General features: G+C 52.0%; 1 long non-coding RNA gene across 1 annotated transcript in view; it reads left to right on the forward strand.

The window, feature by feature from the left end:
- LOC132689658 (uncharacterized) overlaps positions 1 to 26,892 on the forward strand; it is a 50,248-nt gene extending 23,356 nt beyond the window's left edge. The window contains exons 3-4 of the long non-coding RNA XR_009615093.3: positions 5,966 to 6,114; positions 25,571 to 26,892. This is a non-coding gene — a long non-coding RNA (uncharacterized LOC132689658). The remainder of the gene's footprint in view (positions 1 to 5,965; positions 6,115 to 25,570) is intronic.
- The last annotated feature ends 216 nt before the right edge of the window (positions 26,893 to 27,108 follow it).

The raw sequence follows: 27,108 nt of genomic DNA on the forward strand, positions 1-27,108 counted from the left end.
CTGCCCTCCCACCTGGGGGCCTCGGCTGGAGGCCAGGCGCTGGCATCGCGGCAGGAGGGAGAGGTGACTTGGGAGGGGAGGTCTTTGCTCAAACGTCTGGCACCTGGCCCACAGGCCCCAACCTCACCAGGGCGCCCGGGCACCTACACTTGGCATCCCCGCGTGGCCTCTGTGGGGTGCTTGGGCCTCCTTGCAGCACGGTGGCCGTATCCGAGAGCGAGTGTCACACAAGAACCAGGTGGGAGTGCACGTGTTTCTTTGCCCTGGTTCCAGACTCACACAGCAGCCTCTCTGCCCGATGCTGTTGGTTGAGGCTGTGTCCCTTAATCGGGGTAACCAGACCCAACCCGAGACCTGCCAGTGTCACCTCCCAAAGACCTCCAGACTCCATCCACGTCCCTCTGCCTCCCCAGCCGTGCCTGAGCCCGAGCTGTCCGCCTCCTCCTCCTCTCCCTCCTGGCCCCCTGCGCCCTCTGCACTGCTCTCTGCACGCACGTTCTGTTCCCTCTCCGTCCTTCTGGCTGTCCTCTTACTACCGCCAGTGGCTTCCATTTCTCTTAAGACAAAGTCCAAAATCCTAACCGTGGCTACCAAACCCCACTCCTCTGAGCAGCACCACCCCCTCCAGCTTCACCCCTGTCTGCCCGTCCCCAGCCCCCACGGAGGTTCCCTGGTGACACTTGCCACTTCCCTGTGCTCATGAGCCACGTGTGGCCAGTGGCCGCTAGAGTGGATGCCCCTGTCCCCATGTTGCCCTCTCTGCTCTTTCTTCCCTCCCGGGGCAGCCCTTCACCAGGGCCACACTCTACTCTGCTGTCCCCTGAGGCGGATTTTAATCTATGTGTGTTTTCCTATTTTTAACACACATTCTTCTTCTAAGCCACCTAAAATCGTACGTGGGCCAAATTCTCTGCTTCATTCCTTTGAATAGCAGAGCCTGGCTGTAAGGCTAGACCACAGGATCACGCCTTTGCAATCATCTCATTATAGAATCTGAGGTCTTCAATTCTGTCATAAACTCACAGAGAACATCTTAGTCTGTTATATTTGATTTATTAGCAGCAAAATACTTCTCTCAAAAAGACCGTCCCTGTACATACAGTCAGAGACCGCCCCCCCCAGTACGAAAAGTCAAAGGCAATCAGAGCGGGGATGGTCCAAGCCCACACGGGCAGAGGACACTCCCACTTGCCCCCTTCACCCTGTGCTCTGTGCTGTGATGGCCCCAGGGCACCCCAGCTCCAAGGAACAAAGTTTGAGAACCAGTGATTTAAGTCATAACAACACATCAAGCTTCTTTATGAATTCCAGCATCGTTTGCATATAAAATGTACATTAAAGTCTGGAGAGATTGCTTAGGCTCTTCAAAGTTATTAAAAGATCATTTTAGAAGTGAAAATCGCCTTAGAGATAACTTCTGGAGAATTTTAATTTGTCTCTGAGTTAAAGGCAGCTGAGATACAGTGAAAGAGGCTGCTGGTTAAAGAGGACCTGGTGAGGAATTCTAACTCCAGGTACAAACAAGAAACAAAAAACCATACAGCTTCTCTGAGCCTCCGTTGGCCTAGTTTCCCACAAAACGGCCCGAAGACTTCCCTTCCAGTGGCCTGGAGAGCTAAATGAGATGGAAACTGGGAACGTGCCCAAGGATCGAAAGTATGCACAAGAAACTTCTCCTTTAAAAATCATTGGAGCACCTGGGTGGCTCAGTCGGTTAAGCATCTGACTTCGGCTCAGGGCATGATCTCGCGGTTCGTGGGTTTGAGCCCCGCGTCGGGCTCTGTGCTGACAGCTCGGAGCCTGGAGCTGCTTCAGATTCCGTGTCTCTCTGCCCCTCCCCTGCTCGTGCTCTGTCTCTTTCTCTCAAAAATAAATAAACATTAAAAAAAATAATAATTAACTGGACAATTAATACCATAGGGCTATAGAAACGGATACTGAGGAAAGAATACTTACAATGCAAAAAGAAATTCATAACCCCTTGCAGAAGGGAAAAGGGAGACATTCAAATGTGCTGCCGACAATGCCATTAGCTTTGGAAACACGCACGCTCGTACTTTTACACAAACATAGAACTCCATCATTGCCCGTAGATCACGGACAACCTGTAAGTCTGTGTAAGGTATGTGTGTGTGTGTGTGCAGGTGTATGAAAGATCCTTAATCTTTGGGTTTTTTCTGTGGGCTGGTCTAGGGGTTTTGTTTGGCCAGGTTTTCTTTTCTTTTCTTTTCTTTTTTCAAGTGTTTTGCATTGGGGTGTGAACTGTTTGCAGTCAGAAGGCGAGGTCGCCCTCCGTGAGATTCGAGGGCCGTTGGTACAGCCTCCCTGAGCCCGTGGAAACTACTTTTGAGTTTCGTATTCTGAATTCTAAAGAAACTGAGCAATCTGTTTTAAACCGAACGAGAAAATGTTCTAGATTAAGTCATTTGGCCGTGACAATGGCTGAACGAAACAGACATCCTTAGAGACGTGCACAGGCCAGTTGCCACGGAATCTGAATTACAGGAAGTGGCTTTGTTTGGCTCGTCAGTTTGGCTCTGTTTGGCCTGACCTGGTTTGGATGAGGCCCGGAGAGGCAGCTCTGTCTTGACCTTGGATCTGTGACCCCACCAGCCCCTGGACACTTGGTGAACTCTCTCTGCTCAGGTGGCCGGGAGGACGCCCGATAGCTGAGGAAGGTGCCGATGTCAACAAAGAACTGCCTGAAGGGGACAGTGTTCCTGGAGAGGGGCCTGTGCCCAGGCGGGGGGTGGACAGGTGTGACAGGGACACGGAGGGGAGCCAGGGCACGGTGGGAGCAGAGTACCAGGCAGACTCTCAGAGGAAGGTCCCAGGAGCTGCGTGGGACAGAGCTCCAGCTGGACATCTGCTCTGAGTGCAGCCAAGGTCACCAAGGAAGTGAGAGCATGTCAGGAAGAAACGAGGACTGAGCCCTGAGAAGTGTCCTCTTTGACTCTTGAGGACATCAGGGCAGAAGGCTGGCTTCTGCCACTCAGTCTCGCCATCTGAGCTGTCCTGGAGTGCAAGGTCACACTCAGCTCTGGAGACAGGAAAGACTAGAAGGCTTCTGGTCCGAGCTGGCTGCCCACATCCACCCCATCCTACAGTGGCAGGAGACAGGTGCGGAGGGAATCTAACTGGACCATCTGCTCAAGTTTATCTTGAAACGAAGAGGTTGTAGCCAGGTGTTTTGGAAGTCCTGTCCCTGAAGCTCCTCACTGCACTTAGAAAGTCCCCGATGACCAAGGATCTGGTGGGCGAGGCTGACACACAGCCGCGTCTTCGTCACCTGTCCCCTGCCTCTGTCCCAACACCCAGCCCTGCCTCGCTCCTTCCCTTCACCTTCCCGTCCCCTTGATGACAAGGAAGCGGGACATTCTTCACTCCTCCTCTTCCTCCAGATCCTTCCCGGCTTTCCCGGCCCCCCTCACACCTTATCCAGTGTCCCAACCTCAACACTCTGATGGGGCAGTCTGGCCTCTCCCTTCAAGAGGATTAAGACCCTGTGGTCTCAGTTCCTCCATGTCTCCTCTACTCCCCCCACACACCCGTGCCTCCATTGTGTGCACACCCTCGTCCCGGCCCCACTCAGCTGAATGAACACCTGAACCATCTCAAAGACGTCTGCTGGATTCAGTCATCAAGAAGTCCTTCCTGGCTTGGAGCAGGACATCTCCAGGGATGAGGTGGTGGCATAAGGCAGATTGTGGGAGACTGAGTGGGGTGATGGAATATTCTAGATCTTCTTTGCAGGGGAACGTCCATGACAATATCTTTGTCAAAATTCATGGAACCGCACACTGAAAAGGGTACATTTCACTAGATGTAAATTATACCTCAATGAAACTGACGTCAGCGTAAAAATATAAAATAAATCGTTCCTACTCAACAAACGACCACTTTCCTCTTTAAACGACTCCTTTCGATTCTACACATCACATCTCAGATGACGCTAACAGAAAAGGCAACGCACATAAATATTTCTCTCCTGCTTATTTTCCATTTCTCCGTTCACCAATTTTCTTCCCGTTTTCCCCTCAGCGCAGACTTTCCTCTGTTCCCTTAATAGTCCCTGCTCTATAATTAGTAGCTCTGATAATTCTTTTATCATGTGTGTTTTATTTCTAAAATATTCACTACCGCAGCTCTCCCATAATGCCTTAATTCAATTCCCTGATCACCATTTTTACAATCGTGAGGTATTAATAATATCTTCTATTTCGGTAGTGCCTTTTTTTTTTCTTTTTGTCTGACGAACAAAAAAGTACTTTGCAGGCACTTTGTATCCCTGCGAGGGAGTTAGGGAAGGAGGAGAGACTGCGGATGGGAAAAGGCAGGCACAAGACGTGTGTGGGGTGTGCTGCTCACACAAGACGGCGCTGAGCGTTGCCCAAAGTTCAGTGCAGAGCTTCGTCTCCCAAGAGAGGGGCAGGGGTCCCCACCCCACTGCCTGGGGGAATCTAGAGTCAGCCCAAGCCCAGGCTCTGGGTGGAGGCCAAGTCTGGACACCTCCCTTTAGAAGGCGGGACACACAATCTGCCCTCTCCTGACCCTGACCCTGACCCTGACCCCGACCCTGACCCAGAGACTCTTACTGGAGGTTGGGATGGGAAGACAATAAAAAAATGAAAACGAGAGCACTGCAATGCCCACCTGGAGAGAATCGTGGAATCTCTCTGAGTCCGGAGGCCGCCCCCGCTAAATCCCCCCGACTCCGATTTTGCAAGCACACAGCCCACCCGGGGCAGGTCCCCAGCCAAGACGCAACCCACTAGGCTGCCCTCCAGCATTGTTCCCCAGGCTCCCTGGGTCCATGCCATCCTCTCGACAAACACCGGACCTCTGTGTCGTTGGACTCTCCAGATGTCCCTCCTCTGGCGGTACTCCTCCCCCACACAGGATCCGCCTTGTCCCAACACACAAAGTCAGTGCCAGAGAGTGTCAGCCTTCATAACGATGTAGGGCATGTCACACACAGACCATACGCCCAGTGACTAAGAGGGCAAAGGGCCTTGCGGCAGATCCGACCCGCTGTAATGGGTAGCGGTGACCCTAACAGGCATCCCAGCCACCGCTCATCACACGTGCCAGCTCTTACAGGTGCAGGGAGGTGCAGGTCAAAGGTCACTCTGGGAATACGTGGACGGGCCGAGTTTGGCCCACAGACCACGCTCCCTCTACCCCATTTCCTTTATCTAAACCAGGAACATGGATCCTCGGTGGGATTGGCGGAAGGTTCTTCCAAATCTTTTGGTTCCCTTGTGCCACTGTCTCCCTCTAGTCTTAAGGCAGGTTGTGTTTTCCAAAAGGGACCACAGACATCATCTCCCATCCCACCTGCTCTAGCTTGACACCCCTCCCGTGGAGGGATGGGACCTGTGTCCCCTCCCCTTGAACTTGGGCAGTTTGGGAAGACTAGACTCCACTGACTCATTCGTTATTTTATAGGTATGTACTGAGCACCGCCCATGGGCCCAGATCCTCGCTCAGACTGTAAATACTTAAGACTCCACCTTTGTCTTCTAGGAGAGAAATTCCTCTCTCGACAGCTGCTCCCTGGTTTGCTTTGAGGAAGCTGCCTATGAACACCCAGTGGGGTGCCTCTCAAGGTGCCAGGTGGACCCAGCACTGAATTCATGCCCCGTCCTTGCCCCCTTCCCTGTGAATCTGTGCTGTGTCGATGCTACAGCAGGAAGGAAACGTCCCACGTTAGACTCCCCATAGGGTTATAGGAGATCCGATGTCACTCTCGGAACCATACACGGAGCCTGGGGCAATCAGAGTGACCAGCCATTCTCCTCCCTTGTTTGTTTGTTTGTTTGTTTGCTTGCATTTAATGTACGCCTGTCCCCTTCCTCTGTAGCATCGGCTCCCTCTTAAATCATCTCCCAACACAGTAACGCGTCAGGCCGACGGGGAGCTTGGGAAATGCACGGCTTTGATTAATTGCGTTTCTGGTTGACAGAGTCGAGCCGAAGCCATGCTGCTCTGACTGTTGCTGTTGTAGAGCTTTCTACTCTGCAGACTCCGTTAGTATCTGCTGCTAAACACACTTGGATCCCACGCTGATGACAAGCCTCTGTGGACACCTGGGAGCCTCTGTTTCCATGTGAGGTAGGACTTCGTTGGCTTCTTTGGGTTACCACCAAAACCAGATGGGAGTTTCAGACGAGGGATGTAAGAATGTGAGTGTCGGCTCCAGAATGGACCACAGCCAGGAACCAGAGCACCTGAGGGAACCCAGGCATCCGTTCTGCCTTCTTGGCACGCCTGGCCAACCGGGGAGAAGATGGTCTTTGCCAAAGGCACTCAGGGTTTCTCTACCTGGGGTCGAGAGAGTTGTGCCCAAGTCCAGCCAACCCGGAGTCTCTTCGCGCCAGGAAAGTCTCTGCCTGGATCAGCTGTGGTGAAGTCGCCTCCAGAGCAAGGGACTTCGTCAACAGCAGACGCCGAACAAACATGGCGGTTCCCACTGCGACCATCAGACGGCTGTTGGAGGGGCGGGCTGAGTGAGAAGGGGCAGTTTCCACGGAAGCCTGAGTAGATAAGATCAGACATCCACACATTTCAAGGTCTATGGTGGACGTACAGCCCCAGACCTGGAAACGCAATTTTAACTAAAGCCCCAATGTCAAGGGTTTTCTTATCACCATTTTCTATGTAATTGACGATCATAGCTGGCTGTCTTCATCTGGGTCCTCCCAGAGGCAGGGCTGAGATGTAGATTTGAGTGCGAGCGGTTTATCCAGAGCGTGTGTGGTGCGGTGTGTAAGACCACTTTGGCACGTTCAGGGTTTTGTCTGGAGACGGAAGGCAACCACTGACAAGGAAATCACATGTTTTATGCAAATAGGAGAGACAACTCGGTGTATGTCAGCATGCCCAAACCCCAAATAATCTATTTTCAAGTTTTAGGGCAGTAAATCATTGGCTGTTACCTTCTTTGAAAAACACAAAACTTGTAGGGGCGCCTGGGTGGCGCAGTCGGTTAAGCGTCCGACTTCAGCCAGGTCACGATCTCGCGGTCCGTGAGTTCGAGCCCCGCGTCAGGCTCTGGGCTGATGGCTCGGAGCCTGGAGCCTGTTTCCGATTCTGTGTCTCCCTCTCTCTCTGCCCCTCCCCCGTTCATGCTCTGTCTCTCTCTGTCCCAAAAATAAAATAAAAAACGTTGAAAAAAAAAAAAAAAAAATTTTTTAAAAATTAAAAAAAAAAAAAAAAAAAAAAAAAAAAAAGAAAAACACAAAACTTGTAGATTAGAGGCAGTGCTGGAATTCATTTTCCACGGTGTGTGTGTGTGTGTGTGTGTGTGTTTGTGCTTTGTTTTTACCTAAAGCTTAGTTTCAGCCGCTCTTGGTGCCCAGGGTGAATCGGCGCCCCCTAGTGGTGAGTATGTTGCTGCGTGCTCGCATGTTCATGGCTACCCTGCAGGCACCCCAAGGAAGGAGTCCCTCTCGTGGGTCACTTCCGCTCCTCTCCTCTTGCCCTTTCCTCTCCCGACACCTGATGTATCAGACTCGGGCTAGCTGCTGTAACCAACCCCAGATGTGCTGGGGCTTAGAGCGGCAAGAATGCCCTTCTCATCCCTGGACCAGACCCGGGCAGGGCTGTTCCTGATGGGCTGGGGCCTCTGCTCCACCCAGACATTCCAGGATCCAGCCTCCCCGGGAGCTTAGCTGCCGTGGATGGGTCTGGATCTCAACAGGCACACCTCCCCGGCCGTCCGCATGGAACATAGTGGGAGAGGGGACCCAGGGCCACAGGTCTGCTGTGCCTCTGAGCGCACGGTGTCACTCTGGTGACAGGCAGGCAGACAAAGTCTTCCAACTGTGCTTTTCCTTCCTAGAGACAGCCCCTTCCCGTGGAAATATGAGGCAAGGAGTGGTAACAGCCCCCCACCACAGTATCAGAGGGTCTCCACAGCCTGATTTGGGCTTCCCCCTCCTCTACAAGCACCTCATGCTCCAGCCACCCCAGGTGATCCCTTATGCTCAAAACCTCCCTGCTCCTTCCAGCCACAGGGCCTTTGCTCATGCCATTCCTCCACCTTAAATGCCTTTCCCTTCTTTGTCTAATTGGGAAAATCTTATGCATCCTTTAAGATGCTAACGTCACCTCATTTCCAGAAGATCCCCTGACACCCACCTCCCCAGCAGCACTGACGCTTCCCGCCTCGGTGCCCTCCTCAGTCACTCGTGTGGGTATCCATTTCTGCCTGCACTTTGGGCCCCGAGGGCTGGGTCCATACAGAAGGCGAGGCGTGCATGCCAGTAAATTATTTTTTAATGAGGAAATACGTGAATGAACACGTCCCACCCGTTTTGGCTTCTGCCCGCCAAGGAAGGACCCCGCGCACGTCACGGCCCCCTGCCCATCCCCCGCACCCCTCCCTACAAAGGCCAAGACCCCGCTCCGTGAGTCGTGGAATTGACAGGATTCCGGCATCGCCTCTTGAATTTCTCGGAGGGAAATTTCTCCTTCCCCTGGATGGCTCCTCCTACACAATGCAAAACAATCACCTCTTCGTGGCCTCAAAGAAGCTTTGCTCCAATCTTGCTGGCAGATGTCTCCAAAGGAAGGCTCCGGTGCTGAGCCACAGCATCAGAGAGCTCCGGCGCTCCCTCGATTGCCGGCACAGAACCTGGCGAGCCCTGCACTGTCAGAGGGAAGGGAGGGGAGCCCTGGGCTCTGGGCCCGACTCCAGAAGAGGACACAGCACCCGCCCATCTGCCTCCTCCTCCCGCCCTCTCCCCCACCCACCGCAATCCTAACGCTCTGCTTTGCCCAATATCGCATGATTCTTCCAAACACTTGCGTGCCCGCATCTCATGGGGGCCTTCCCCCACCCCTGCAAGGGCACAACGCGGGCCCGGTTGCCCCCACGCTGTCCCTCGCAGCCAGGGCACGACCCATCTTACTGGAGCCGGGAGGGGCTGCCCGTGTGCCGCAGCTGGAATCAAAGTTGAGCTGAGGTCCCCGAGCAGGACCACCGCTTGGAAAAAGCCACGCACGGATCAAGGCTGCTGACAGATGTCAGTTTGAAAAAGGCCTCTCCGGGAGAGGGGGCAGCCCGTGGCCTGCCGGTGAAGAATATAAATTGGCTCATCTTTCTAAAGAGCAGCGTGCTCTGATGCCTGCCGGATTTGGAAACTCAGACTGCACGTCGGGTGGAGAAAAATCAGTGAGTCAGGACCCGGGCTCCCGATTCCGGTTGTGGCACAGACGGGACGTGTGACCTTGTGCAAAGCGTCAGGTCACTCTGGGAGGCCCTGCAAGAGAAAGATAAGGTAGGACATCAGTGGTTTTCAGCCTGTGGGCGCTCAGAGTTCGTGACATCGAAAATCAAAAGGACTCACATCTCCCAGAGAGCAGCAAAACCAGACCAACACATCTGTGATGATTACAAAGTTCTGTCTTCCCACCTAGATTCCACCTGGTGCCACAAGTTAAGAGGTTCTGCTTCTAAATCAGACACTCTCTGAGCAGAAGAGAAAAGGCGTCTGAAGCTGGAGCCCCGCAATCAGGAAGGTCTGGGTTCAAACCCGCCCTCCCGCCACCCCTGAGTGTGATCTGGGCCTCGGGCTTCGGTTTGTCTACAAAACAGGGCTTATCAGAGGACACACAGTAGGGCAGACAGCATCGTTGTGAAGGCTACCTGACGTGACGCAGTTCCTGGAACGTGGTAAGTGCCCAATAATGGGGCGCCCGGGTGGCTCAGTCGGTTCAGCATCCGACTTCGGCTCAGGTCACGATCTCACAGCTCATGAGTTCGAGCCCCGCGTCAGGCTCTGTGCTGGCGGCTCAGAGCCTGGAGCCTGCTTCGGACTCTGTGTCTCCCTCTCTCTCTGCCCCTCCCCCACACTATCTCTCTCTTTCTCTCTCTCTCTCCCTCAAAAATAAGCATTAAAAAAATACTTAAAAAATAGGTGCTGCATAAACACATGCAGTATTAGGACCATTCATCTTTAACAAAAACGATGAAGAAATTACTTGAAAGTTAGTTGATTTAGCCAGTATATGCTGATAGATAGATAGAAAGATGAGAGATATAGATAGATAGATAGATAGATAGATAGATAGATGATAGATAGATAGATAGATAGATAGATAGATAGATGAGAGAGAGAGAGAGAGAAATGAGTGAAAAAGTCTTGAGTTAATGAAGAGACTAGCTTAGAACAATGTAACGGGAACACCTGAAATCGTCAACTCTGTCTCAGCCCCATAACTGTCAGGCTGCTACACTGTCCCAGCCCCGATCCCTGGGACACCGGATTCCCTCCGAGCAAGTTCTAGATGCAACCCCCTCACCCTCACCTGCTTGCCCAGCCCTCCCACCACATTCCCCCACCTCCCCCCTTCCTGGGCCACCAGCTGGTGAAGCACCAACCCCTTGGGTCAGGGGTTGGGGCCGGCAGACTCCAGCCTTTCGACCCTATGATTCCACCGAAACCTTGTCCGATGGGATTTTCACTAGAGCACAGAGAATATAGGGGTTACTTGATCTTACGATCTAAGGATCCAGCTTGGGGTGGGGTTTTTTTCATCAGCGTCAAGACCAGTGGTCACAAATTTATAGGCCTCCAGCAGCAGTGAAGACTGCTGATACATAAGGGAAGACACTTGGGGAAGGCATCTGACGCTGCATTAGCATAGTTTCATTTCGCTATAGCCATTGACAGAGGCCTGAGGCTTGAGGGACAGTCGGGCATGGCGGAGACAAAGGCTAACTGGAGACACATGGAGAGCAGCCTCTGTGTTATAATTTGGGAGTGAGGGCCCAGCTTCTCTACTTTCTCTGATGTCTCAGATTTTTCCAGATCATTAGACACAATCTGCCAAATTTTAAAATATTAGCTCCATTTTTTTTTCCCCCTCTGTGGGTCGAATAAAAACAGCAGACCAGGTTCAGTCCCCGGGCCATCATTCTGTGAGCTTTCATTGGGCCGCCTCTGCCCAGTCCTGACCGTCACCTCCAGTGTGTGTGAACAAGAATGAAGAGTGGCAGGGTCACCATGTGTGGCTGTCCAGGGTGTGCACTGCCCAAGGCTACCACACCTAAGAGGCTGCCATTTCCATCGCCGGCATCCAAGCTCTGTACTATGAATTTCAACAGTCTTCCAGCAGAGGGCAGTCACATGCCACGCTCTGACAAAACCAGCTTTCATCACATTTTCATCCGGCGGAAGGGTCTTAAGGCAGGAGGGTCCTTTTTCCGATTCCCACAAAGATGTTATAAAAACCAGCCGCAGTCGTAAGGGTGGAGAATATCGAAGTGTATCATTCCCTGCATTATGATTGGGTGGCGAGGTGGTGCAGGCCCCAGAACGGCTGCACTTTTCCGAGCGTGTAAATCAGTGCACTTTGCAAACAGGCTGCACCTAATCAAGCTGAACATGCAAATACCGGACAGCCAGGCATTCCCCTGGGTGTGCGCCCAACAGCATGCACACATACGCGCACCCAGAAACACGTTCTAGAACACTCACAGGCACACCGTTTCCAACGGCCCAAACGGGAGCAAGCTCTGATGCCCGTCAGCGGTGGGAAGGATCCAGAAGTTGCGGCACAGTAGACAACGATGGAAAAAGAACAAACCGCCGTTGCAAACCGTCATACAGACGAGCCTCACAAAGGCGGGGCTGCGTGAACGAATCCGGCCGCGAAAGAGCACACCCCGCGTGATGTCACTCGTATAGAATGTCCGTGGCGGGCAGAGCTAGCCTCTGGGGTCGGACGTCGGGATGGCACCTTCCCTGGGAAGGAGGGCGCGGAGGGCGGGGAGCGAAAGGGCGCCCGGGGGATCTCCCGAAGTCCTGAGGGGCTCCTGGGAGGGGGTCACATGGATGAGTTCACGTTGGGAAAATCCACCCATCTGCACACACTCACGCGTTTGCACTTTTCCATCAGCATGCTGAGTTGCGATCAATAGTGTCACGGTAGATGGTCCCACGCATCGCCGGGCAGGGAAAGGCTTCGGAGGAGGCGGGGGGAGAAAACCGCCGGGCCGCCGTCCCAGCCTCTGGGAGTAGCGTTCTTTCCCCGGCTGCCGGGAATCACAGACGGTGTGTGGTTGCAGAAGGAGGCCAGCTTCCTCGGATCGGCTGTGTCAACAGGCTGACCTCCCGGATTGGTGACCAGGAATCCTTGCCTCTGGCTGCGGCTCACATTGTTTCTGGCATTTGCCATTGGCAAGTATCACTGGCCTCTTGTTTTCTGGAAGCAACGAAAATGTTACAAGGTATCGGCACCTCACTGAACAACTTATCACACGGTTGGAGCCCGAGGAGATTGATTTGTGTGAGTCCAGCAAGACGGGCGGCCCCCAGTGTGCTATGGGAGCTCCCCTGAAGCCTTGTGATTCTTTCCGGCCTCCGTGGTCTTTGGGGTGCTTTGCTTCGCACGGTGTGCACCTGCAGTTACTTCGCGTGTACACGCGGATGCTGAGAGCTGCCCGGGCTTCTGTCCCCAGGTGAACCCTTGGTCACTGACACGCAGGTACTTGGATATGAAGGCCCAGCGCCTCCGCCCGGCCTGGACAAACCCTCAGGGAGACTTTGCCGAAGAAAACCCCGTCCCCCCTTGGCTTCTTGGTCTCCTCCCCCCCTTGCAGACCACCCTGGGACCGTGACCTCAGCGGACAGCTTGCACACCAATCTCCGTCTCCAGGTTTGCTCCCGGGCAGCCTGACGGACACAGGAGGGGAAAATGGATTCTAGCATCGTTGTCGTGGAGATTGCGAAACCTGAGACTCCTTGGCGGGGACTCCCGCCTCCCGCCTCCCGACACACATGCCTGCGTCTCAGGTTTCTGCAAAGGCCAGCAAGTGGCTGGCAACAAGCTTGGAAGCGGCCGTCATCATTTCCAGGACTCGCTATTACTCAAGTCGTGATGTTTGCGTTGGGTACACAGACAGGCTCCCACGGGCCATGCACCGGGCCTCCTTCTGGTGTCCGGGCTTGGAACTCAGAACATGCTTTCCCGTAAAAATAACAGCAGGGGCTAACGCGGGGAGAGCAAAGCCTGTTCCCCAAAGAGCCTTCTTAACCCATGTGTTGCCGGGCTCCAGTGATTCACGTGCTGATCTGAAGAAAATAAATAAAGGGCTGACCTGAGTTCTGCCCGTCTTCCTCCAGCTCGAGAGGGAGAAGAGCTCGTTCCCGTCCTAGAACAAGGCTTCTCCGCAGTTCAGCGGGTAGGAGCTCACGCCCTGTCATCCGAGTTTATCCGGGATCCACCTTGTACCAGCTGTTCCTCTTCAGGCAAGCCGCCGGCCCCTTCCGCCCTCCAAACGTCCCCATCCGTCCAACGACACAAGAATGCCAACCTCTCAGGCTTATACTGAGTGCTGTTCAAACATAGCATTAAGTGAGAAGTTGGAATATGAAAAGGTGTCCCACGTTAGTTTTTTAATGTTTGTTTATATTTTGAGAGAGAGAGAGTGAGAGAGAGAGCAAGCATGAGCGGGGAAGGGGCAGAGAGAGAGGGAGACACAGAATCTGAAACAGGCTCCAGGCTCTGAGCTGTCAGCACAGAGCCCGACGTGGGGCTCGAACCCACGGACCGCAAGACCATGACCTGAGCCGAAGTCGGACGCTTAACCCACTGAGCCACCCAGGCACCCCTAAAATATTTTTTTAATATTTATTTATTTTGAGAGCGAGAGAGAGAGAGGGAGCATAAGTGGGGAAGGGCACAGAGAGAGAGAGAGAGAGCGCGGGAGACAGAATCCGAAGCAGGCTCCAGGTTCCAAGCTGTCAGCACACAGCCCGACGCGGGGCTCGAACTCACAGGCGATCATGACCTGAGCCGAAGTCGGATGCTTACCCGACGGGGCCCCCCAGGTGCCCCAGGAGTTGTTGCACATTATTACCCATCGAAGAAATGCAGAGAAAAACTGCAACTCCATAAGAGGCTGGGCAAAAGCAAAGTCTCCCCCTTTACACAGGAGCACCACGTGGTACGCCTACCTCGGAAATACATCTGCCAGCACCTGCTAGAGCTACGTACGTGCCCCATGACGTCCCCCAAGACAAACAAGAGCCCGGACGCACCCGAAGACGCGTTCCAGAATGTCCCCTGCGGCCTTATCTGTGACAGGCAAAAGCTGGACACCACCCGGATGTCCCCGACAGTGAGTGGGTGGTCGCTTGTGGTCTGTTCTGGTGATGGAACCTGGTACAGCAGTGAGAAGAAACAAGTTCCGTCTCCGGCAACATAGTATCTGGGAGTCTGGGAGACGCTATGCTGAGCAAGGGAGCCCAGTTATGTTCTAAAATGGGGCAAAACTGTCTCAGTCTGTTCCGGCTGCTGCAACAAAGTTCCACAGCCTGGGTGGCTTATAGACAACAGAACCCTCGGGGCACCTGGGGGGCTCAGTCGGTTAAGCGTCCGGCTTCGGCTCAGGTCACGATCTCGCGGTCTGTGAGTTCGAGCCCCGTGTTGGGCTCTGTGCTGACAGCTGGGAGCCTGGAGCCTGCTTCGGATTCTGTGCCTTGCTCTCTCTCTACGCCTCCCCTACTCGTGCTCTGTCTCTCTCTCTCTCAAAGGTACCACTCCTCCACAGAAGGAACAAAGTGCTGCCACAGGCCAGAACGTGGCTGAACTGGAAGGTGGAAGTGAAGGAAGCCACACACGAGAGGACGAGACACGAGAGGACGCATATGATATAACCGTTTAGATGAGATACTGGGGATGACAAATCCATAGGGACACAAAGCCACGTAGTGATTTTCAGGGGCTGGGGGAGGGGGAGGGGGATTGGTTACAGGGTTTCAGTTTGTGGGGGGAAAGTTCTGGACCTAGATCATGGTGATGGTTGCACAATTTGCAGATTCCTTAGTGCCCCTGAATCCTACACTTTAAAATGGTTAAAATGATAGAGTTCACGTTACGTGTATTTTTCTCACACACACACACACACACACACACACACACACAGAAAATTAAATACAGAGTAACCATATGACTCAGCAGTTCCCCTCCAAAGTACAGAGCCAAGAGAATTGAAAGCAAATATCCACACAGAAACCTGTCCGGGACCGTTCACAGCGGCATGATTCACCACAGCCAATGGGTGGAGACGATCCAAATGGCCCTAATGAGTGGATGCGTGAGTTTCCTCCGGCTGCCGAAAGGCACGGCCACAAACCAGGTGATTTCAAACCACAGAAATGTACGGTCTCCCAGCTCTGGAGACCAGACGACTGAAACCAAGGTGTCGGAGGCGCCTCGCCCCTCCGGGAGCTGGAGGGGGCTCCTCTCTTGCCAAGCTCGGCATTTCCTGGGCTGTGACTGTGTCGCTTCAATTTCTGCCTCTGTTGTCACGTGGCCGTCTTCTGTGTATCTTGTTAGGACGCGAGTCCTTAAGGGCTTGATCCTCAGTATGACTGTATTTTACTAGTCACATGGGCAACCACCCTGTATCCAAATAAGGTCAGGTTCTGAGGTTCGGAGGGCTGGGATTTCAACATTTCCTTTTTGGAGGACACAATCCAGCTCCGAACAATGGACCGACGCCATGCGGTCTGTCCGTACAAGGGAATACTATCCAGCCCCAAAAGGAACGGAAAGCCTGCAAAACGTAAGGCCTGAAAACATGCTGCTGAGAGAAAGAGGCCGGACCCACAAGATCCCGTGTGGCGTGATTCCACTTGTGCAAAATACTCAGAGCAGGCAAATCCGGAGACAAAAGTGGATGTGAAGGCTGGAGGGAGGGGAAGAATGAGGAGGGGCTGCCTAATGGGTCTGGAGTTTATTCCTGGAGTGATGGAAATGCTCAGGAATTTTATAGTGATTAACTGTTGTACAAAATTATGCACACACTAAACACTAGTGGACCGTGTGCTTTAAAAGCGTGAAATTACAGTGTGTCATTTATATCTCAATAGGGGAAAAAAAAGACTCTTAATGGGATGAAAAACAAGTTACAGACGGAGAGAAAATATTTGCAAAACACTTTTTTTTTTTTTTTTTTTTTTTTTTTTTTTTGGAGAGAGAGACTCTCAAGCAGACTCCAGGCCCAGCACAGAGCCCGACGCTGGGCTTGATCTCATGACCGTGAAATCGCGACTTGAGCCGAAATCCAGAGTCAGATAATCTAACGACTGAGCCACCCAGGCACCTCTACCAACCACTTATTTTGCAAAGGATTTGTATTTAGAATATATACGTATTAAAAAGAACGTTCAAAAATCCATAGCAAAAATAAAATCGAGTTGGAAGATGGGGAAAAGGAACAAAAAGACCTTTCACTGAAAAAGATAGACAGGAATTAAGCACATGAAGAGAGTTCGACAATATTAGCCACAAATTGAAACCACAGTGAGCTATCGCTACACGCCTACCGAGGTGGCTAAAACAAAAAGAAACAGACAACACCCTGTGCCGGTGAGGACGCGGAAAAACTAGATCCCGCCTACGTTGCTGACAGAAACGTAAAATGATGCAGCCATCTAGAAAATTGGCAATTTCTTACAAAACTAAATATGCACTTATATTTGCCCAGAAATTAACACTCCTGGGCGTTCGCCCAGAAATAAAAACTTACATGCACACAAAAACCTGTGCACGACTGCTCATAGTGGCTTTCTTCATAATGGCCCCAAACTGGAAACAGCCAGTACCCTTCAAGGAAACCGTTACATCCACATCGCGGATACTACTTAGCAATACAAAGGAACAAACCGTGGATACACATAGTAACTTTTACGAATCTCAAGGGAATCATGCCGAGTGGAGGAGAAAAGCCAATCTGTGGGTGTGACAGAGGAAAGACACAGCCTAAGGGGGCTCCTTGTGTCTGGATTGTGGTGCTGGTTAACAGATCTACTCATGAGATAAAATGACACAAAACTGCATGTGCACACACACGCACACACAACTGGTGAAATCCGAGGAGATTCTACAGATTATACAAACGTCACTTTCCTGGGTATGATATTGTACTATAATTATGCAAGATGTTACCATTGAGGAAAACTGGGTATAGTTCAGGGGACCTTCCCGTATATATTTTTTTGCAACTTCTTGAGAATCTAGAATTTGTTCCAAATAAAGAGTTTTAAAAACAGGTCATGTATTCACAAAAATGTTGAACGGTCAGTACGGCCTGGCACGAGCCGGTCAGAACAGAGCCCAGCCACGAGCAACCAGTGTGGCCAGCCCCATAAATGTGGCCCGTCAACTGCACACGAACCCCAGGGTGAAACCAAAAAAAACGAGGTGTTGAATGTGGTGAGGAAGGCTGCATCTCTTTAAGATTGTGTTTATTTGGGGGGCACCTGGGTGGCTCAGTCGGTTAAGCATCCGACTTCGGCTCAGGTCACGATCTCACAATACGTGGGTTCGAGCCCCGTGTCGAGCTCTGTGTGACAGCTCAGCGCCTGGAGCCTGCTTCGGATTCTGTGTCTGCCTCTCTCTCTACCCCACCCCTGCTTGCACTCTGTCCCTCTCTATCTCTCAAAAATGAATAAATGTTAAAAAAGAAAAAGAAAAACCACAAGTTAGTAGAATATTTACTGTAATTAATATATTATTGACGATATTTATCCCTGGATAGTAGCATTACAGGTGATTTTGATTTTTTTTTCTTTCATGTATTTTCCCTTTTCCCCCACGACAGATCTAGATAAATAAGTTCCGGTTTCAGTCTTCTTTGGTTGCAAGTCACAGAAAGCAACTCAAATTAATCTAATCAAAAACAAGTCCTAGGAAGGATGTTGGGGGCTGAGGCAAAACAAAGAGTGAGACTTGCCCACCCAACATTCTCTCGCTCGCTCTCTCTCTCTCTCCCTTTCTAAAAGAAGCCTGATCTTTGTCACAGTGGGAACATGTCCATTTAAACCCCACTGCCCAGCTTCCCTTAAAACTCCGTGTGGCCGTGTGACATTATTACAGCAGACAAGATATAAATGGAAGTCCAATGGGTTGGAATCCTGGGAAAGGGTTTTTTTGGCTTGTTTGTTTGTTTGTTTTTAAGTGGCTGACTGCGCTGGCAATGCCCTTTTGACCCTCCTCCTTCCTCATTCCTCCTATATGGGATATCAACACGATGGCTGGTGCCGCAGCAGCAATGATGACGTTACGTGACCTTAAGGATCGAAGCGCCATGCTGAGGATGGTTAGAGCAGAGAGACAAGAATAGTCTGTGACATTAGTGACTCTCTGGAGCCACAGACCGGACCAGCTGCCTGATATTTAAGTCACTCTTTTTCCACTGCCTGCAAACTCATCCCTGAGCCATCCAGGGCTCACAGGACCAACAAGAAACTGGAGAACCTGGCTTAAAAACAGGCAAGAATGGAGGCAGCTGGAGAGTTAAGAAGCAAGAACCACACCCACAAAGTTATGGGTGACCTCCTCACCCGCGTGTGGTAATCCTCCTTCTCGAGAGAGCAGCAGCTGGGTTAGTAAACAGTCACCTGTGTCTGAAAGCAAACCACATCCTTTCCTGGAACCCAAGCGTTAGGTTGGGAAAAGAAGAAAAACAGAGAAGTCTATCCATTTGCCTTCTAGAAGTCCCTCTTTGGAGATCCTGCTGGTTTATTCTTATCTATTTCCGGGGAGAAAGTTACCTTCTCAGTGTCTCAGATAAAACAGAAGTCATGAATATCTGTGCCCACATTTCTCTGTCACAAAAGACTTCCCCATCACGGCAAGCTGTAAAGCATGGGGGGCTGCCTGCATCCACCCCTCACGCCAGGTAAGCCCTGCCAGCTCGGAGGTCCAGGAAGTGATGAGACCTGCCTCCAGCAGAGAGCTGGGAGTACCAGGAAGAAGATTATTGGCAAAACCCTTTGGAGCCCTGAAATTTCCATCTCATTGTAATTGTCAAAAAGGTTAAGTGTCGCCTAAGCCCACAAGGGGCGAGGCCCTAATTGTGGCACATCCCACAAGTTGGGGCGTGGAAAAGAACTCCATTCATTTTGTAGCCCCTTTGTTCTTTTGCCCAGGACTCAGCTCCAGAGGAAGAAGCATGCAGTTGGGTCTAGCTTGGGCCATGTGATGCCTTGTGTGCTGGGTGGAGGGCAGATTCCCTCCTGATTATAAACCCCACTCACTGCCATTGAACTGTATCCAATGGGAAAGGGACAGGAGATTCCTCAAGCAAAATCAGAGGAAGTGGGTAACTGGGAAATACATGTATTTTAACTTTAAATAGAGAAAATCTAAATTCAGTGTTTAAAAGACAAAAATCCAGGGAAGCCTGGGTGGTTCAGTCAGTTAAGTGTCCAACTTTGGCTCAGGTCATGATCTCATAGTTCATGAGTTCAAGCCCTGCATGGGGCTCTGGGCTGATGAATCATAGCCTGGAGCCTGCTTCGGATTCTGTGTCTCCCTCTCTCTCTGCCCACCCCCCTGTTCTATCTCTCTCAAAAATAAATAAACATTAAAAAAAAATTTAAAAGACAAAAATCCATGTAACACTTTAACTGAAAACTTTTCGAAAACACAAGTGCCAGGGAACTACGGTGATACTCAGATTGCATATCTGTGCTTTACAAGTTCCAGTTTCTACGTCCAGATGAATTCTGTGCTGAAATCCACCCGAGCAATACTGTGATTCTCTCGGGTCACACGACGGTGAGTGGAGCGGTCCCTGGTACTGATGAGCCCCTGAGTCCAGAGAGGGAGCAAGAGATTTACGTGAGAAACCATGAAATGATGGGTAAGACCTGTTAAAGGCACCCAGCGAAAGCACCATGGGAGAACAGGGAAATGGGGTTGTTAATTTTGGTCCTGAAGATCAGAGGAGACTTCCTGGAGGAGGTGACCCTTGAGTAGATGGGGGATGAAGACACAGCTTTGAATGTCATGCTGGATTTTTCGGTGGAAAACGGTGCGTCTCTGACATTTTTTGAGCAGAGGGATAATATGGTCTTATCCCAGCAGCACTGGAGAGAGGAGGTCGCCCCGGCCGGAGAGGTCGGGAGACCAGTAAGAGTGTGGCTGCGATGATTCAGATTAGCAGTGATGAGGGGCTGCTTTAGAGTCCGGGGAAGCTGCGGTAATGATGAGAAGCCGCATTCCGGGGAGCAAGACTGGGCAAGCCTTGATGAACAATTGGATGTTGGGGGTGAAGTGGAAAGTAACGTAAGACTTCTGTCTTGGGCGATCCGGTGAATTGCGATGCTGTGAACCAATCTGGGAACTCGGGAGCAGTGTGAAGGGGAAGATGAGAAGGCCGATTGGGGTCAGGTAGGGTTTGAGATGCGTTCGAGACACCCTGGCAGAAACATTCAGTAGGTGAGTGGATGCCAGAGTCGGAACCGTTGGTACTGGTGACCTTCGAGCCCTAAGCGTGGACTGCCTTTGGTTCGGTCACCTTCAAGATCCCCAGTGGGCACGTGCTCCTTTTACAGTCGCAAAAAGGAATACGCCGCGTTTTGAGAAGAGCTGGGAAATCGGAAGGATCACGGACACGACAGAACCTATGAGTGAGACTGTCGGACCGGCGTCAGCTCAGCTCGGGGCGGATCGACACAGTTACCGAGGACACACGTCCTCTTTGCCAGGCTCTGGGGGCGCGGCGGGCCAGCGGGACGGTGACCGTGACAGATGTAGCCCCCGCCCTCACAGAGCCCCGAGCAGTGGGAAGGTGCCAGCGGAGGAGAGATGAACATCTGTGCCTCTTTGCCAAAAAAGGCAGATTCCAGAAGCTTCAGAACTCCACGTCTGGCTGGGCAACAATCCTGAAGTCTCGTAAACCCCAGGAGAACAAGGCAGGAGCGGAGGGTCCTCTGGGGACCGCCTGGACCCAGAGACCACTCATACGAGAGGAAGCTCTCCCTTCCTGAGAGGGGAGACTCCAGAGACGATGCGTCTGGCGTGTAGCCAGACATTTGGCGGAGGTCCTCAGGCGGCTCCCGTGGGCGGGTTCCACAAATACCGGCTGAGGGCAGTGGAGTGAGACAGATTCAGAAGAGGTGAAAAACTAAATGCAAAGCTTTGATTAATGGGCTGCTGTTCAAGCAAGAGAAAGGTCTCGAGACCTCAAGGTTCTCCTCACGGCTCTGTCCTGTGTATCTTTAAAAAAAAAAAAAAAAACAAAAAAAAAAACAAGGGAAATAGATATCAGCTCAGGACGAGGAAGAACTTAAACGATCCGAAAAAAGGTCCAGTAGACCCTTTGTGGTGGGGAATCCCATGAGCAGGTACGTGGGCGAAGCCCCCGGTGACCGCCTTCCGTGACCGTGAAGACCAGAGTGCAGTCTTGGAGGAAGGGCGCGGTGATGTCCCTCCCAAACCGAGCATCCTTCCCGTCCACGAGCAGCCTCTGGACCCCAGAGCGGCACCCCCCGACCCCCGCCGTCTTGGGAAGCTCACCATGTCTACACGCGAGCTCACTGAAGGCGGCTGGGTCCTGTGGGGGGCCCGGGATCTTTGCAGCCAGTCAAACCCGGTTCCCGTCCGCAGCCACAACTGTCCAAATGTGTGCATTTGTCACAAGGCACCCCACCCCTGCCTGTTTCGAGGGCTCAGTGTTTCGAGGGCTCAGCGAGGACCCACTGTGTACCTCAGGTGCCTCCATTCACCACCTGCCCTTCCAAGTATCCCGTGAGAGGCTGGGAGTCCGGCAGAAGGCCCACACACATACAGACCAATAAAATGAGGAAAGAAGCTGAAGAATGCATAATTACAAAGTGAGGGAGAGAGCTGGAGAAAAGGGTGAGAACACACTTCTCTGAGCCTAAAAATAGCATCTGTGCAGAGCCTTCTGGGCATGGCACACAGTAGGTATCTAATAAATGATGGCCTCTTTCCCTGCACCAGCTATGCTCCAACTGCCGTCACAAAGTACCACAGACTGGGCGGCTTAAACCACAGAAATCTACTTTCTCCCCGTTCTGGAGGCTGGAAGTCCGAGGTCAAGTCCCACACAGGCCGTTTCTGGTGAGACCTCTCTTCCTGGTTTGCGGACAGCCACCTCCTCGCCGTGACCTTACGTGACAGAGAGCACAGCGAGCTCTCTAATAAGGACGCTAATCCTGTGGGAGCAGGGCCCCACCCTCGGGACCTCAGTTAACTTGAATTACTTCCTCAGAGGCCCTGCCTCCAAATGCAGCCACACCCGAGGGCCCAGGTTCAGCAGATGAATTTCAGAGGGACACAAGGATTCATCCAGACCCAACGGGCAGGTGGGCAAAGATTCATCCAGATCCAATTCCCGTATCGATTTCCAGGACAGGTGGGCAACCTGCCCCCTTCACGAGGGCCCCTCCCTGGTCTTCCCAGCTGGTGAACTTGGTGTGGCGTGGTTTCTCCAAGAGCCAAAGGCAGCCAGGTCCTCATGCGTCAGACTGTGCCCCCCCCACCCCCACCGGCCCCCAAAATCACAACAATTTAACTCCTAGGACCTCGACTGTCCGCTCCAGACCTGGACACACTTTTTGAAGTGGGAACCATTCAATATTCCCGTGACCTGTCAGTGATGCTGGTGACCCTATCATCTCCCATTTACTGACTAACGTAGTATCTTAACATTTGACGTTGATCAACTGTGTGCTATGTGCCGTGCTAAGTATTTTATGGGTACTCACTCATTCAGTACTCACCCAAACCTGTGAGGTGGGTCCTGAGATTCCTCCCCTCTCAGGGAGCCCAGGCACCCGCCAGACAAGGGTCTCCCCCACCAGGTCACATGGGGAGGCCTTGCCGGGATTTGACCCCAGGCCGTCAAGCCCTGATGCCCCCCCCCCCACCCCACCCCCCCAGAAGAAGCCTCCGCCCAGCCCCTTTGTTCTGCTGAGGAGTGGGTCAGGGAAACAGGGAAACACCTGCCTTCCTAAAACCTCAGACTGTCGGAAGTGTTAAGGAAGAAAATTCAAATCTTGTAGCTAGTAATTCAAAACATTATTTTTATGCTAAACGTGCCTCTGTCACAGAGTCGAATCCAAAATGTATGAGCATTTTGCAAGATAAAGCGGATGCTTTGGGGGAGTTTCAGCAGGACTGACCCTAGAAGACTCCTTTCTCTTCCTCCGGTACCGGGTACCGGGCTGGACGAGCCCGGGATACACGGCTCCGGCTTACAGCGTCAGGCTTGGGCCCCCCCGGCCCGGCCCTCAGAACTCACCCACGCTGGCCTCAACTGCACCCCCCCCCACCCACCTAGACCGCCCCCGTCCTCCCCCTGCACCCACTTTCTCCCCTGTGAACTCCACGCAACCCCAACACCCTCCATCACCCATCTGCCATTTCATAAACCACGCTGGCCTCCTGTTTCGTTTTTTGCTTTTCACGTGCGGTTTCCAACCTCTTCAGTAAAACCAGCAGTCCTCTGCAGACAAGAGCCGGGCCGTCGCTTCTCCGCGTGACCGAGGGCCACAGCTTGCACACGGCCCCCGCTCTAGGAACACGTGCTCATTATTTTGAGGACAGGTATTTCCTCACCGTTTGGGGCCATTCCTGCTGAAAAGCGCGTGCCCTTTCTAACAGGTTGGCCCATAAATCCCAGCTTTGATTGCTTGGGACCAGCTTGTACCAGTGATCTTTGGAAACTATACGGATGTGCTGACACGCATGCGGTTTCTGCCTCAAAGTCGCTACGTGTGCTTCCTGCCGGGCTCCTTGTCTGTCCCTTAGATCTCACCTCCCAGATGAGGTCACCACCCTCCTTATACCCGCCCCGAGCACCAGGCAGCTGTCCGCGGCAGCACTGGCTCGTGGCTTTGGGCAGGCTCCAGCACTGTGGGCTCACTTTGCCTTCTAGGTCCCCCCGGCACGTAGCAAGCTGCATGTCACACAGTAGGCAGTCAATGAAATGCTGGTGGAATATCAAACGATCTCCTGTTGAGGCAGATATACACAAACCCCGCCCTCCCACGCCCACCCCCCCCCCCCACCAGGCTCGGGGCGGGGCGCCTGCCTCCCCCCACCCGCCGTGGCCTTGGCCGGGAAACCAGAGCTCAGGGCTGGGACCCCGGGGGAGAACCAGGGCCAGTTCTGGCGATCACAGTGGGAGGGATGATGGCAGCGTCTGGGAGGAGCTGCTGCGGGTTTGCGGCCCCAGCCTTGTTCAATTGCCGTCCTGCACTGCCATCTCCAGGATGACAAGAGGCGCGGCCAACTCGGCCCGCAAACACGAAATCCTCCTCCTAACCGGGGGCATTCCATCCAAGAAAGGTCGGGGCACTTGAGAAACAGTCACTTATCACTATTCTCCCTTGGTTGGGGGGAGGTGGGGGGCAGGGAGTTGTTCAGAGCTTTCCAGGGACAGAAGCCAGAAGCCCAGACACTCACGGCCCGTCCCCTCCGCTATGAGCTGGTGAGACCACAGGGCCAAGACAGGGAGGACCCTCGACCGGGGCTCATCCCAGGGTTACATGCCTAGCAGGCACCTGGGTCCTCGTCAGATGCAGCATCCGAGGCAGCGGGCGGGGGTGGTGCCTGAGAGCCTGCATTTCTAGAAAGCCCCAGCGGCCACTGCTCTTAGGCCCCAGTTGATCCTTGATGTTCAAAACGTGGTCCAGCGACCAACAGCATCCGCATCAGCAGCACCTGGGAGATTTCTGCGACTCAAAATGTGGTCCTCATTTGACTCCATCCGCAATACCCCGGAGCTCGGCCCCACCCCAGACTTCCTGGATCAGAAGCCACATTTGAACCCGTCCCCCAGGTGATTCACAGACAGACACGGTCAAGTCTGAGATGCTCTGTTCTAGAATGCCAGTCTTAAGGCCATCTGCATGTTGAAATAAACCACCTGTGCGGCTTTAAAAAAATACTGATGTGAGCATTCCTAGAGACCCCAGTTTAATTTCTTTTTAAACTTCCCCTGTTATTCCAACGTAAAACCAAGCTTGAGGGCTTTTGCTTTATATTAGAATATTTTCTCAGGGTGCCTGCGTGGCTCAGTCGGTTGAGCATCCAACTTCGGCTCAGGTCGTGATCTCGCAGGCGGGAGTTCAAGCCCCGCATTGGGCTCTGTGCCGACAGCTGGGAGCCTGGAGCCTGTTTCAGACTCTGTGTCTCCCTCTCGCTCTCTCTGCCCCTCCCCCACTGATGCACGCTCATGCCCTCTCTCCCTCTAAAATAAATAAACATTAAAAAAAATTTAAAGAGGGGCGCCTGGGTGGCTCAGTCGGTTGAGCGTCCGACTTCAGCTCAGGTCATGATCTCGCGGTCCGCGAGTTCGAGCCCTGCGTCAGCTCTGTGCTGACAGCTCAGAGCCTGGAGCCTGTTTCAGATTCTGTGTCTCCCTCTCTCTCTGACCCTCTCCCGTTCATGCTCTGTATCTCTCTGTCTCAAAAATAAATAAATGTTAAAAAAAAATTAAAAAAAAATAAAAATAAATTTAAAGAATATTTTCTCACTATTTTGTTTAAAAAAAGATCAAGTTCTGGGTGCTAGATATGCTATTACTGGAGACTTGTAGATTCTAGGCCCTTCTTTGTGTGCGTGTTAACCATCATTTGTCTAGGTTCCTGTTATCTTTCGATCTTGCTCATAAAGTTTGCTGAAATGCGTGTTGAATTACGTTTGTTGGGGTGTCATTAAAAAACACAGAAAAAATATTTTCTTAAATTTTACTAATATACTTCTTAGTATCTACCGGCATTTCTTTCCCCAGGGAAAACACAAATGTCCAGCCAGCACGTGAAAAGATGCTCAACATCATTAACCGCTAGGGAAGTGCAAATCAAAATGCAGTGAGACACCACCTTGCATGGATGGATGTAACGTTTACAACGGAAATTAACAAGGGCAGGTGACGATGTGCAGAAATTGGAACCCTCACACGTTGCCGGTTGGGGACGCAGAAAGGTGCGGCTGCCGTGCGAAACAGGCTGGCGGTGCCTCAAAAAGTAAAACAGAAATCACCACGTGACCCAGCAACTGGCAGTCCCAGCTGTATACTCAAAAGAATTGAAAACAGGGCCTCAGATACCTGTAGGTACATGTTCACAGCGGCATCATTCACAAGAGCCGAAAGGAATATGTTCATCCACAAGTGCTTGTCAATAGATGCGTGGAGAAACAAAACGTGGTCTGTCCGCACAATGGAATATTATTCGGCTGTAAAAGAGAACGAAAGGCTGACACCTGCTACAATGTGGGCGAGCCTTGAAAACACGATACCCGGTGAAAGGAGCCAGACAAACAGAAAAGAATACCGTGTGATTCCATTTACGTGAAGTATCTAGACGAGGCAGGTTCAAGGAGACAGACGTGGGTTCGTCCGTGCCTTCAAGAAACCATGAAGTTTCCAGAACGACATCGTGGCTTCCTTGGATGTGTTCTAGGCCTATTGCAAAGTGAGTGAAGGTCCTTCTTAACCTCAATTTTGTCCAGAAAACCTCTTGCGTCTTCCAGTTCTTAAAGGGAGCAAATCATTCATACAGACATTGCACATTTTTGCTTTATTTCTGGGTGTCTCCATTTATTTTGCACTGGAAAAGGGATCTTTTCTTCCACTGTATTTTCTGAGGAGCTGCTATTTGTACATAGAAATACTATTGATTTTTTTTCATATCCACTCATCTTACAGTAGTTTTCCAGTTGTCTTGTGTTTCTAGATATGGCTCATGCCGTGCACAAACATTTTAGGCGACTTACTGATTCCAGTCCTTCCCAAACCGTGTGCAGTGAAGGGCCAGACTGTGGTCTTCTTCTCAATGTGTTTTACAAAACAGATGATGAGTCCGTGGGATCCACTCTCGGATGTCATTAAAATGTCAAATTCCTAGGGGCACCTGGGTGGCTCAGTCGGTAGGGCATCTGACTCTTGATTCTGGCTCAGGTGATGATCTCACGACTTGTGGGATCAAGCCCCGTGTCGGGTTCCGTGCTGACAGCTCGGAGCCTGCTTGGGATTCAGGATTGTCTCTCTCTCTCCCTCTCTCTCTCCACCACCCTTCCCCTGATCGAGTGTGCTTGGTCGCTCTCTTTTGCTCAAAATAAATAAACACTTTTTTAAAAAAAGAGTCAAATTCCTAAAGAACTATTTGTTTTAATTTTTTTGTGATGCTTATTTATTTTTGAGAGAGAGACAGGATCTGAAGCAGGCTCCAGGCTCTGAGCTGTCAGCACAGAGCCCGACACAGGGCTTGAACTCAAAGACCGCGAGATCATGACCTGAACCGAAGTGGGACGCTCAACTGACTGAGT

The sequence above is a fragment of the Panthera onca genome, chromosome E3, assembly GCF_046562875.1.
Source record: "Panthera onca isolate mPanOnc1 chromosome E3, mPanOnc1 haplotype 2, whole genome shotgun sequence".
In the NCBI taxonomy this organism is placed as follows: domain Eukaryota; kingdom Metazoa; phylum Chordata; class Mammalia; order Carnivora; family Felidae; genus Panthera; species Panthera onca.